The sequence below is a fragment of the Delphinus delphis genome, chromosome 11 (assembly GCF_949987515.2).
Source record: "Delphinus delphis chromosome 11, mDelDel1.2, whole genome shotgun sequence".
Taxonomy (NCBI): domain Eukaryota; kingdom Metazoa; phylum Chordata; class Mammalia; order Artiodactyla; family Delphinidae; genus Delphinus; species Delphinus delphis.
In genome coordinates, this window is record NC_082693.1 from 16,053,541 (window position 1) to 16,066,345 (window position 12,805).

The 12,805-nt window shown below is 37.2% G+C and overlaps 1 pseudogene; it reads right to left on the bottom strand.

The window, feature by feature from the left end:
* Positions 1-9,353: 9,353 nt before the first annotated feature.
* LOC132434458 (lysosomal dipeptide transporter MFSD1 pseudogene) lies at positions 9,354-11,140 on the bottom strand (annotated as a pseudogene).
* Positions 11,141-12,805: the final 1,665 nt, after the last annotated feature.

Below are 12,805 nucleotides of genomic sequence, written 5' to 3' on the forward strand. Positions count from 1 at the left end.
TTTTGGGTAGTTATGACTGATGAAAAATTATACTTAAGGTCCTCATTTTCAAGGCCTTATTTGAAATTTGGCGAAAGTTCTCTGGTCAGGGATAAGATGTATTAGCATTTATGTACAAATATAAAATATTTTTATTTAAATTTTTTATTATAAAACCAAGTTATAAAACTTAGCCTATGGGGAAAATTCAACCATCAAAACACATTGACCATTATCATTGTAGTGTGCCTCTTAAATCATTTATTCCATATTTAATTTTTAACAATTTAAACAATATGGTAGGTGGGTAGAATTTGGAATTCTGTTTTTATCATTTAATATGATTTTATAAGCATGTGTCGTGTAATTTGGTATCTTTACAAACATTTTTTGAAAAAAATAATTTTTATGTGGTCATTAGTTCCCTGCTCGCTATCACTTCTATTTATTGCCACCATTTATTTATTTTTTGGCCTCACTGCATGGCTTGCAGAATCCTAGTTCCCTGACCAGGGATTGAACCTGGGCCCTCAGCAGTGAAAGCTCAGAGTCCCAATGGCTAGGCCTCCAGGGAATTCCCTACAAAAATCATTTTAATGGATGCACATATTTTAACTCTTGTTCTTATCAGCAAACCTTTTTTTGAAAAAAAATTCTGTTTTCTAGGTGTACAGTTTTATGATCCACACATGATTATATCTTTTAATAATTTCATATTTTCCTGTTGCATATCATATTGCATTGTCTAGAGCTCAAGAATTGCTAGTAGTTTAACATATTTGAACTAAGGCTCCACAGGATGGCGGTGAAAGATGACATAGGAGGGAGAAAGTAGATTTAGATCATGAAGATCTAAATGCTCTTGAATGTTATGCTAACAATTTTGAACTTTATTCTGTAGAAAAGAGATGTGTGAAAAATGAAATTAGATCCTTACTTCACATCATTCAGTTCCATATGGATTACGAAGTAGATATGGAAGGCAAATATGTAATACACTAGAGAAAAAAAGAAAGAAGACTATCTTTATGACCTCAACATGTGGAAGAATTTCTAAAACAAACATGAAAAGCAAAATCCATAGATTCTTATCAACAGATGGTTATTGAATACCTACTAAGCAAGACACTATTCTTTGTCCTTGTGATGTATCAGTGGTCAGAACAGAAAAGACAAAAATCCCTTTCATTATGGGATTTTTTTTTTTTTTTTTTTTAATTTTTGGCTGCATTGGGTCTCTGCTGCTCGTGGACTTTCTCTAGTTGCATTGAGCAGGGGCTACTCGTCATTGCGGTGCTCAGGCTTCTCCTTCCAGTGGCTTCTCTTGTGGAGCATGGGCTCTAGGTGCATGGGCTTCAGTAGTTGTGACGTGCAGGCTCAGTAGTTGCAGCGCATGGGCTTAGTTGCTCTGCGGCATGTGGGATCTTCCTGGACCAGGGATTGAACCTGTGTCCCCTGCATTGGCAGGTGGATTCTTAACGACTGCATCACCAGGGAAGTCCTCATTATGCGATTTTACATTCTTATAGTTCATCAAATACAAAACATAACAGTGTAATACATAATTTGTAATATTGTAAAATAAATACAATACATAATAAATTACAGTCAGCCCTTCCTTTCTGTGGGTTCCATATCCACAGATATAAGGGCCAACTGAATGTAGTATGACATTTTATGTAAGGGACTTAAGCATCCACACGTTTTGGTATCCATGGCGTCCCAGAATCAATCTGTATCCATGAGGGACAACTGTATACAGTATATAAGAAGGTGGAAAATGCTATTTTCTCCTGAATCATTCTCCAAAACTCAGTCCTAGTTGTCTGTGTTTTTCTGTCAGTCTCTTTCCCTTAGTGATGTTAATGCAGTTCCCTGGCTGTAAGTACCATTTATATGATGATAGTTCTCACATTTTAATTTCTGGCCCAGAATTCCACGTTTGTATATTCAGTTGCCTACATGACAATTTCACTTGGATGTCCTATAAACATCTTAAACTTAACATATTCAAAACTAAGCTCCTGATTTCATCTACCAAACCTCCTCCACCTAGTCGTCCTCCATTCAGCTGATACCAGTTCCATTCTACCAGTTGCTCATTATTTGGCTCCTGGTACAATCTGGTTCCATCTCCTGTCTTCATTTTTCCTAGCCTCTTGGGTCTCCTTTTTGTACATTTTAACAAAGTGCTAGACTCCCACTGAGTGAAGGGCCTTTGCAGTGATTGTTCCCTCTGCCTGGAATTCTTCCCTGAGCAGTTGACATGGTGAACTCCCTCACCTTTTCTAAGTCTTAATGCCATTTTTAAAATGAAGCCCATGATGACTGCTCTATGCAGCTTTATAGCCATTGATCATTATTGCCTAGATTTGTTATTTCATTAATGATTTCAAGTCACAATGTTTAATTCTATAAGTTCTTCTTTGTTTATTAGCTGGAATACTTTTATAAAAAGAAATAATCCTTCATCAATTATTTGGTAATCCTGAGGTATAATTATACAACAAAGGAGAGAGAAATGCTTGATTCTTTTTATGAAAAGACTTTTAACTTTTGATTGAATGCCTTCACTGATTATAGGATCATTCATATTTTATGTCAGTCCTCTTCCAAGTTATATTCTAATTTGCTCTGAATTTTATTTTTTCTACTAATTTTTAATCCCATAAGCTAGTCACTATAGATATTACTATTATTTGCATTTTATGTATTAAAGTTGTTTTAATATAAGCTATAAATGGTTGATTTTATCTTTTAACAGAATAGTTTATTCCATTTACATTTATTGTAATTAATATACTTGAATTCATTTCTACCATCTTATTTTGGGCCTTTTCTTCAGCCCACTTTCTTTCTTTCTTTTCTGTTATTTTGTACTTTTAGATTGTTGTTTTTCTTATTTTCCTCTTCTACTAATAAAGATATATACACTTCATTCTAATCTTTTTGTAGTTACCCTCCTGCTAGACAATATAAAGACTTAGAATGCTCAAATTTTGATTAGTATTTTAGTTCTGTCTTAGTATTTTAACTGCCACATTAGATGCTGTTGCTATTGATTTATACAGTGCTTTTTCAGATTCACCTCATGTTTGCCATTTTCATTGATTGTTGGCATATCTTGCATCTTAGCCCTTGCCTAAGAAGTTATTTTCCTTCTTCATGAAGTACTTACTTTATACATTCCTCTAGTGATGGCTATTATTAATAAACTCTTTGAGGTTTTATTCTTTTGTAGATGCCCTTATTTCACCTTTATTCTTGAAAGATGGTGTTGATGGGAATACACTTCTGTCTGAAAACTGTTCTCTCAGTGTTTTGAAGATATTGCACAATTCTTTTAGCTTCCATTGTTACTTTTGAGAGATTAGTCATCAGTCTGTCATTCTGCTGTATGAAATCTATTTTCTCTCTCTGGTGGCTTGTAAGATCTTCTTTTTGTTTTCAGTCTTCTATAATTTCACAACAATGTGCCTCAGTGTGGATTTCTTTTGATTTTTCCCTCCTGGGGTTTGTTGCCTCCTGATTGTGAGGATTTATATATATATTTTTTACTTTAAAAAAAATCTGGAAAATTATCAGCTCTTATCTATTTAAAAATTTCTTCCCATTCTCTTTAGTCTTTCTTGTAACTCTATTTCATCGTATACACCCTACCTCTTAATCTCTTTTGTTTTCCATCTAATGGTTTCTTTGTGATACATTCTGTGTATTTTCTCACTCTGTTTTCTTGGTTTCTTAGCTCTTCTTTTCTCCCTAATTTTCCATCTGAGAAATTCTTCTGAATAAGTTCTTCAAAAATATTTTCTAGTTCTCTAATTCTCTCTTCTACTTTGTTTATTCATATATTTAAACCAATGTTGTTTCTAATTTCAATTATATTTTCATTTTTAGAGGTTTTATTTGGTTTTATCTTCAAATCTGCATGGTCAATTTTGTTCCTTCATTTATACTTTCAGTACACTATTTCTTATATTACTACATAAATATATTATTTATTTTTATTAATTATATTCTTATTATATAATTACCTTTTATTCAGTATCTGGTCATTCTAATATATGTAATTGTTGCATGTGTGATTTTTTTCTCTTCTTGATTCTGCTAGTTTTTACTCATAGTTGCATGTTTCTTCTTTTCTTTGTTTTTATTGTTGAGCTCCTAACCTTGGAAATTTAGATTTGGAAATTATTTGAGAGAGTGTTGCAATGTATTTCTCCAGAAAAAAATGTTTGTTTTTGTCAGTTGCCTGGGGGCACTACTGTCCTAGGGCTACTTTAAACTTCATTTCAGTTTGGAGTTTTTCCAATAACAGAGGTAATATAAATTTCACTTCTGATTCCACCATGGGACAGCCTATAATTATGAGTTCTCCAGGTGGAATGTCTATCCCCCTTCTCCCAGAGCCAAGGCTACAGCAGTATACATTTGGTATCTTCCTGTAATTCTTTCCCTTTACTTCACTAACTTATGCTTTTATGCAGGATTCTTTGATTTGCTTTTCTACTTTGTAAAGAATCAAGGCTTTGTGTTCTTTCCCTTATGTTTGAGTCCCATTAAAACCCAATCACCAGAGAGCTATCCAGCTGGATTCCAACTTTTATGTGAATTTAGGCCTCTTAGGATTTCTTTTTTTGGGTGCTGCTAGCCCAGTAATGTATTTTTAAAAATGGTTTTGCATTTTGTCTAGCTAAATTGACATGTAAGATTAAAAAATCTGAATAGATAAGAAACCATGGAAGAACTGTGATGTTTTAAGAACTACCTTAAAAATGAGTTTTCTAGACTCAGAAGATATTGTGGGCAAGTACTTGGAACTGTTATGAAACTGACACTTCTCATATTCTATAAAAATTTTTAGATCATAGGAAAAAAACAGCCTTAATACAAAACATAATGAAGATAGTTTCAATAAAGTTTGTGGGTCAGTCTCATTTGTGCCTATCAATTTAGGAATCTGGAAAAAAAACACGTGTTACATCAGGATTTATTTCAGGAAGACAAAGATAGTTGACTATCAGGGAATCTAATATGTAAAGGATAAAATATATATTATCTCAGTAAATCCTGAAAAAGCATTGATTATATTCAACACAAATTTAGCATAAGTAGTTAGTAAACTGGGAATAGAAACATTCACAACATAATGAAGTATAGTTATTTTAATTCAGTTATTAATATATTGTTTCATGGTAAAAACTTGAGTTTAGAGCCCAAATAAAAGTGTCAAATTAGTGGTTTTATTTTTGAGAATCATATTTTTATAGTTCAAGATGGGGAAAAAGGGATCACTAAAAGAGGAAGATTAGAATTGAAAGAGAAAAGAACCAAGAACAGAACTTTGAAAGTGCCCATAATTGGGGTTGGTTGGGGGGTGGAAACTGAAAAAGATGTCGTTAAAGAGTTTGAGAACCTGGGCAAAACAGTTTCTTGGAAAATGTAATGAGGAAAGAATTTTAAGAATAAGACAAGACTAAATGATGTAAAATATCATAGAATGGTTGAGAAAAAAAAGGACTAAGGAAAAAATCATTGGATTTGACTATTAGGAAGTCATGGTGACTTTTCAGAGTGATATTTCAGTAGAGCGTTGTGGATAGAATACAGATTGTAGTTTATTGAACTGTGGACTCAAAATGGAGTAGATACGTGATTATACATTTCCCCACCTTGTTTGTTGGTAAAGAATAAGAGAGAAACAAGATAGACCTCAAGTTTTGTTTTTGGTTTATAAATAAGCAATGGTATTTATAGACTAAAAGGAAAGAGACTTGTATAGAGAGATTAAAGACTTTGATGGAATATGTTTTGGATATTAATACACTCAAAGGAAGTAAACTTTCAGATGGAGAGATTAAAGACTTTGATGAAATATTGTTTTGGAGAAGTCAGGAAACCATAGAGTAAAGAACTAAGTAGTAAGAATTAACCTTGGTATGGAAAGAGACACTTTATTATCTGAGAAAGAAAAAAAGATAAAAATATGTGTTGAGCACACAAAGAAATTTAGGAGTGGGAGGAAGGAGATTAAGAGAATTAATGTTTAGCCTTGATTTCAATGAAGTGAGGTCATTTATTGAGACTAAAAGTATGAGTAGGCTTTTGGAGACTTGAATAATGTAGGAAAAGTTCTCAATTGGTGATGTTTCATAGTAAATTAATCAAGGATTATTAAAAGATAAATTACCAGAATTAAGAGGAGCTGAAATAACATTAACTTACAGATAAGAAGCTTAAAATGTAGTGTTTTGCATTATGGTGTAATTATAAATGTTGCGGGTCAGGTTGCCTAGAGAGCACACTCTGAGACAGAAATTTGCAAACAGGATGTCTATTTTAATTTTTTTAATTTATTATTTTTTTAAGTGGTTCTTGTTTACATGTTTAATCTTAATGAACAGACCAACTCGGCACACTAATCTTCAGGACACAAACAAGGAGCAGGCAGCCGGGGCTGCGGAGCCCAAGTCCGCCAGGACAGCCTGTCGACCCGCAGCCAACAGGATGTTTATTGAGTGAATGCTCTTGAGATCAACACCTGTGGCAGAAGAGAAGGAAGCAGGATTGGGCAGAGGGAGCTGTGATACAATCTCGGCAAAAGCTACCACTAACCTCAGAGGATGGGTGCCCTGCAGAGCTGTCCTGCATTAAGTTGAGGGGGCCAGGCTGTTATAGCCCCATGTTGATCTGTCATTAATGCAGGCAGCCCCTGGTAAGAGGATGTGACCTTGGGCAAGAAGGCTGTCTTTAACTGAGGGCATTTATAGAAAGGCCTGATGGCTAAGGGCTGTTATGTGACAATACTTCTGTAGTGGGAGAAGTTAAGTCTGTAGTCCTGAAGGGACAGGGCTTCACATTATAGCATCCACTTCAGTCTACCCCTGATACTACTTAAATCCACTTTTTAAGTATCACTTCTGGGAGGAGGTCCTCCAGCATTCTGTTGGACCCGTTTCTGTGGGGGAAGCTTACAAGAGGATAGTTAGTGGGATAAACCAAGGTCTGTATTAGTAAGCTGGGCTTGAGTGGCAATTGACAGTCATCCACTCCCATCTCTTTATCTATTTTATGTTGCCCTCATCCTCAGCTTGCATCTCTTCTGGTCTAGTTGGCTTATCTTCTGAGCTAGTTGAGCCCCTGGTCACCATGCCCTTTACAGGCTATGGCTGTTGCTCTCATTGGTTTACCTTCAAAATTGGGCAAAAGAATACCCAGAGATGCCCAAATGGATCACCGGGCTGCCAAATATATTCCACCCTGCCTTATCTCCTAATGATGATCAGGGCCAGTTATTCTTGACAGGATGATGATGCCTTTCTTGCATACTGCTTCTTTGGCAAAAGGATGCCAAAGTGCTTGGGTACCAACTATAGATTAAATATCGCTGAGTCTCCTTTGGGAGCAGGAGGGAAGCCTCGACCTCTAGTTTGAGCAAGGGGGAAGCATTTGTCCTTAACAGGGAGGAGTGGGCCACTTCTACACATACTTGGAGGACTTAGAGGAATCTATGGATTCTGGATTTATAATGTATCAACTTAGATGACTCCTATCCCATATCTCACAGTCCCATTCTTTGCCAGCAACAGCCTTGACCTTAGCATAGTGGATTGAGAAATTAATTTTCTTTGGAACTCTGCTAAGTACTGGGCCTATTCCTCAGCGTTCTCTGTCCTCCAGCTGCAGGAGATAAGATTATGTGCTGCCACGGAGACCTCCTGACTTTCACACTTAGCTGTTTATTTTTTCCCCAAACTTTGGATTTTAAAGAATTGAGATGTAATTCACATATCATAACATTCACCCTTTTAAAGTGTAAAATTCTTTGGTTTTAGTATAGTCATACAGTTGTACTTCTAATTCAAAATATTTCTATTTCAAAACATTTCCATCACCCCAGAAAGAAACCCTGAGCCCATAATACTCTTCATTCCCTTCTTCTAGCTTCTGGAAAGCACTAGTCTACTTTGTCTCTATGGATTTGTCTATTCCACGCATTTCATATAAGTTTTAATGAAATATGTGATTTTTGTGTCTGGTTTCTTTTACTCAGGATGTTTTCAAGGTTCATCCATGTTATAGCATGTATCAGTACTTCAGTTCCTTTTTATGATTAAATAATAATCCACTGTTTGGATATAGCATATTTTGTTTATCCACTCATCAGTTGATGGACATTTGGGTTGTCTCCACCTTTTGGATGTTATAAATAATGCTGCTGTGAACATTCATGTACAAGTTTTTTTTGACATATATTTTTGAATTCTCTCAGGTATACACATAGGAGTAGAATTGCTGGATCATATGGTAACTCTATGTTTAACTTTTTGAGGAACTGCCAGACTGTTTTTCAAAGCAGCTGCATGATTTTAATTCGCATCAGCAATGTAGGAGGGTTCCAATTTTCCACATTATGGTCGATATTTGTTATTGTTTATATTTTTGACCGGTCACCTAGTGAGTGTAAAGTGGGATCTCATTGGGGTTTTGAGTTGCATTTCCGTAATGACTCAAGACAGCAATGTGCTTGTTCATTTGTATATCTTCTTTGGAAAAATGTCTTAGTCCTTTGCTCATTTTAAAATTTTATTTATTTTATCTTTGGCTGCGTTGAGTCTTTGTTGCTGCACACGGGCTTTCTCTAGTTGCAGAGAGTGGGGCCTCTTTGTTGCGGTGCACAGGCTTCTCATTACGGTGGCTTCTCTTGTTGCGGAGCACAGGCTCTAGGCTCATGGGCTTCAGTAGTTGTGGCGCATGGGCTTAGTTGCTCCGCAGCATGTGGAATCTTCCCAGACCAGGGCTCGAACCCCTGTCCCCTGCATTGACAGGCGGATTCTCAACCACTGCACCACCAGGGAAGCCCCTTGGCTCATTTTTTACTGGGATTGTCTTTTTGTCATGGAGGCGTTCTTTGGATATTAAACTCTTATCAGATATGTGTTTCGGAAATGCTTTCCCCCATTCCGTGGTTTGTCTTTTCACTCTTCTGATAGTGTACCTTTTTTTTTTCTTTTGCAATGTTTGTTTATCCTTGTAGGTATGCAATTATCATAGTTTACAGGACGTTTTTTAGTAATTAATTGGACTATAAGAAAAACCATACAAAAAGTTTGTACCACAAAATTATGTCCCTGGGAATTAGGGTCCTCAGTAACAGAAATAAAGAAGCTCGAAAGGGTCACTGCTCAGCAACCTCTGGTAACTAAAGAGAGCAGAGCACAATCTGCTATTTGTGGAAATGAGGCTTCATAAAAATATCTTTCAAATATTCCCTATTACAAAAGGGAATGCCTATTAAAATGCCATTGTTTATTCTATATAAAATATCCATTCTACCCCCTCAAAAACTTTTTTTTTTTTTTGCTTTAAGATAAAGCAAAGGCCATATTCCTAAGATACACTTTGTGGAAATTATCTCAATACAAGATCCAAAGATTTCCATTATTTACTGTCCTTACTGAAAATCACCTGCATGTACCAGATGCAATTTTCTAAACTTCATCATTGATGAGCCTATTCCAAAGCAGAATTCTTCAGCAATACAAAAGACACAGGCTAAAATAGTCCTCACAGTTATACTTTAAAATAGATGTATTCAAAATATAAATATAATAATTCTCCAGACCATTATTTTTCCTAACGACTAAACTCTAAATTAAAAAAAAAAAAATGGAAGTTTTCAAACCAATGATGTGTGCAGCCCATTCTCATGACACAGTCATTTAAACTTCTCATTCTGCATGAGAAAGTTTTATTTCTTCCCTTTGTCTTGCGGAATAATTTAGGTTCCCACCTTGGGCACGATTCACCAAGTAGAGTAAGACCACAGATAAAAGTGAGAAAGAAACACAGGCAATGAAGAAAACTTCTAAAAACAGATATCCCCAAATATCCAATATCATGCCAGCAATGATGGAAATGACTGCCAACCCAAGATTCTGAATGGACTGCATGAAGCCGTATGCAGTTCCCAGTTGATGTTTGGGAACTACAAATGCCACCATTGGCCACAATGTACAGGCAGGCAATGAGTAGAGAGTCCCAGGAGACACATAGCAATCCAAGGGTTCCACAACCTGAAGGCCAGCATCATATGGGAAGCAAGAGTGGTCACCACTGCACACAGAACCCAGATGATGTTCTTTCCTGTTTTATCCACTAGAAGCCCAAATATTGGGGACATGGGAGCTGATGTTACATACACAATACTGTTAATAGCACTCGCTGCCTGGGAGGAAAAGCCAGATTTCTCTGTAAGAAAACTTGCCCAAGTCCAGTGAAAGGGAACACAGCAACATAATAGCAGACACAGATGATGAATATGAGCCACAGGGGGAAGGAGAAGTCCTTCACATCAGTGAACTTGATAACTTCAGCTGTTTTTCCTTGCTCTTTACGAAGGATTCATTCTGCTCTCTGATCCGAGTAAGCAAGGGCCAAGGCACAGACTAGTGAAAGAAGACATGTTATACCCCCGATCATAAGTGTGACCCCAAGGGTTGTGTGACCAGCAGAACCCAATGAAGCTTCAACCTTAGAATACAGCCATCCCATGGGGTTCATGTTTACTGTACTTCCAGTTCTAGCCATGCTCAGTTGGAGTCCAAACACCAAGTTTAATTCTTTGCCTTTAAACCAACTCACAGCATAGGTATTCTGGGCAACTGCTAAGACTCCCCACCAATCCCAAACAAACCTTCTAAATTCCATCAGCCAAAAAGCGTGAAATATTCCACCCAGAGCAAAAAACAACCTGTCCAACGCAAACAAAGCGACTAAACATAACGGCGCCCCATTGTATTCCAGATACGCAGTCTATCAAAAAGCCACCAAAGAAACACAAAACTACATTGGGCCAAGAATACCAGGCATACAGCGTCATGAATTTCGTGGTATTCACCTGAATATCCCGTTTAACCTGCGTCTGAAGGGCAGCAGGATTATCATAGCAAAACCAGCTGCAGAAACCAAGGAAGCAACAGCACCAAAAGCTGGTGCGCCAGGTGACTGGGGTTGCAGAGGGCCGGCAGCGCCCCGGGGACAGGGGGAGGTAACGGGGGCGCCTCTGCTGGCCTCGTTGGGGCCGCCAGGAAGCGGCGCCCCTGCTTCCTCATCCTCCATCGGGCCAACGGGAGACCGAGAGACGACAGTGACTCCTGACAGTGTACTTTTGATGCACAGAAATCTTTCATTTTAGTGAAGTTCAATTTATCTAATTTTGTTGCCTGTGCTTCGGGTTTCATGTTTAAGAAACCATTGCCAAATCTAAGGTCGTGAGGGTTTGCCCCTATATTTTCTTCTAGGAGTTTTACAGTTTTAGTTCTTTATTTATTTATTGAAATATAGTTGATGTACAATGTTGTGTTAGTTTTAGTTGTACAGCAAAGTGATTCAATTATATATATCTATCCTTTTTCAGATTCATTGTGTTAGATTATTACAAGATACTGAGTATAATTCTCTGTGCTGTACAGTAGGTCCTTATTGGTTATATATTTTTTATATATAGTAGTGTGTATACATTAATCCCGAACTCCTAATTTATCCCTCTCCCCCTTCCCCTTTGGTAACCATAAGTTTGTTTTCTGTGCCTGAGTTATTACTCAGCCATAAAAAAGAATGAAATAATGCCATTTGTAGCAACATGGATGGACCTAGAGATTATCATAGTGAAGTAAGTCAGGCAGAGAAAGACAAATATCATATGATATCGCCTATATGTGGAATCTTAAAAAATGATACAAATGAACTTATTTATAGTTTCAGTTCTTAAATTTAAGTATTTGATCCACTTTGTGTTAATTTTTTGTATATTCTGAGTTAGAGGTTCAACCATATTCTTTCGTATGTGGATATCCAGTTGTCCCAACATCACTTATTGAAGAGACTATTCTTTCCCTATTGAATAGACTTGGTACCATTGTCAAAAACTATCAATATACGAATTTATTACTAGACTCCATTGATTTATATGTCTGTCTTTATACCAGTACTGCCCTGTCTTGATTACTGTATCTTTGTAGTAAGTTTGAAATCAGGAAGTATGAGTCCTCCAACTTTATTTCACATATAGCTTTTAATTAACGATTTATAACCACCAGACCTTCATTCTTTTTCTCCAGAGCATAAATTCTCAGAAACTGCTCTAATTATGTTTTTCTTAGAATGTCTATTTCCTCAAATTCTCCAAGCCCTGATACATTGCACCTGCTAAACCGTTTCTTCCCACTGGTGTACCATCCCCGTTCACCACGGGTGAAAATAACAATTGCACTGTCTACTTCGATCCAGGTTTCTTAGAATCTACTTTTATAATATTCTTCTGGCTCCTTCTGGTCCATGTTGAGTAGGTGGAGGGCAGGTAGGAGGACCTGGAGTTACCTGAGATCTACCACCAGTGATGGGGTTCTCATTGCTAGTCAGCCAGAGAATATTCAAATACCAAAACCTCATCTTCATATTTGCTTTCTCAGAGGCTACTGGTACTAACTGAAGCAGACTCTGAGACAGACATTAGTGTGCAGGGAACTTATTAGGGGCCCAGTATTTGTTGGGGAAGGAAAGGAAGAGGCATTGGACAGAGGTAGAAATTGGGCTGTGATGCAGTCTCCACGTAGCCTCAGCCAACTTCACGGGGAGCTCAGAAGCTGGGGAGGCCCTGCAGAGTTGCCCCGAGTTGGGGTGAGAGAGTCAGGAAACCTGTGTACGGACTAGTCATCTTATGGGCTTCTGTTTGTGGGGGATGCAGCTGTCTTCAGCTGAAGGCAGTTCCTGGAGAGGGCTGAGAGTTGAGGAGTCTGCCAGCAGCTCTTACAGCCACTGAGAA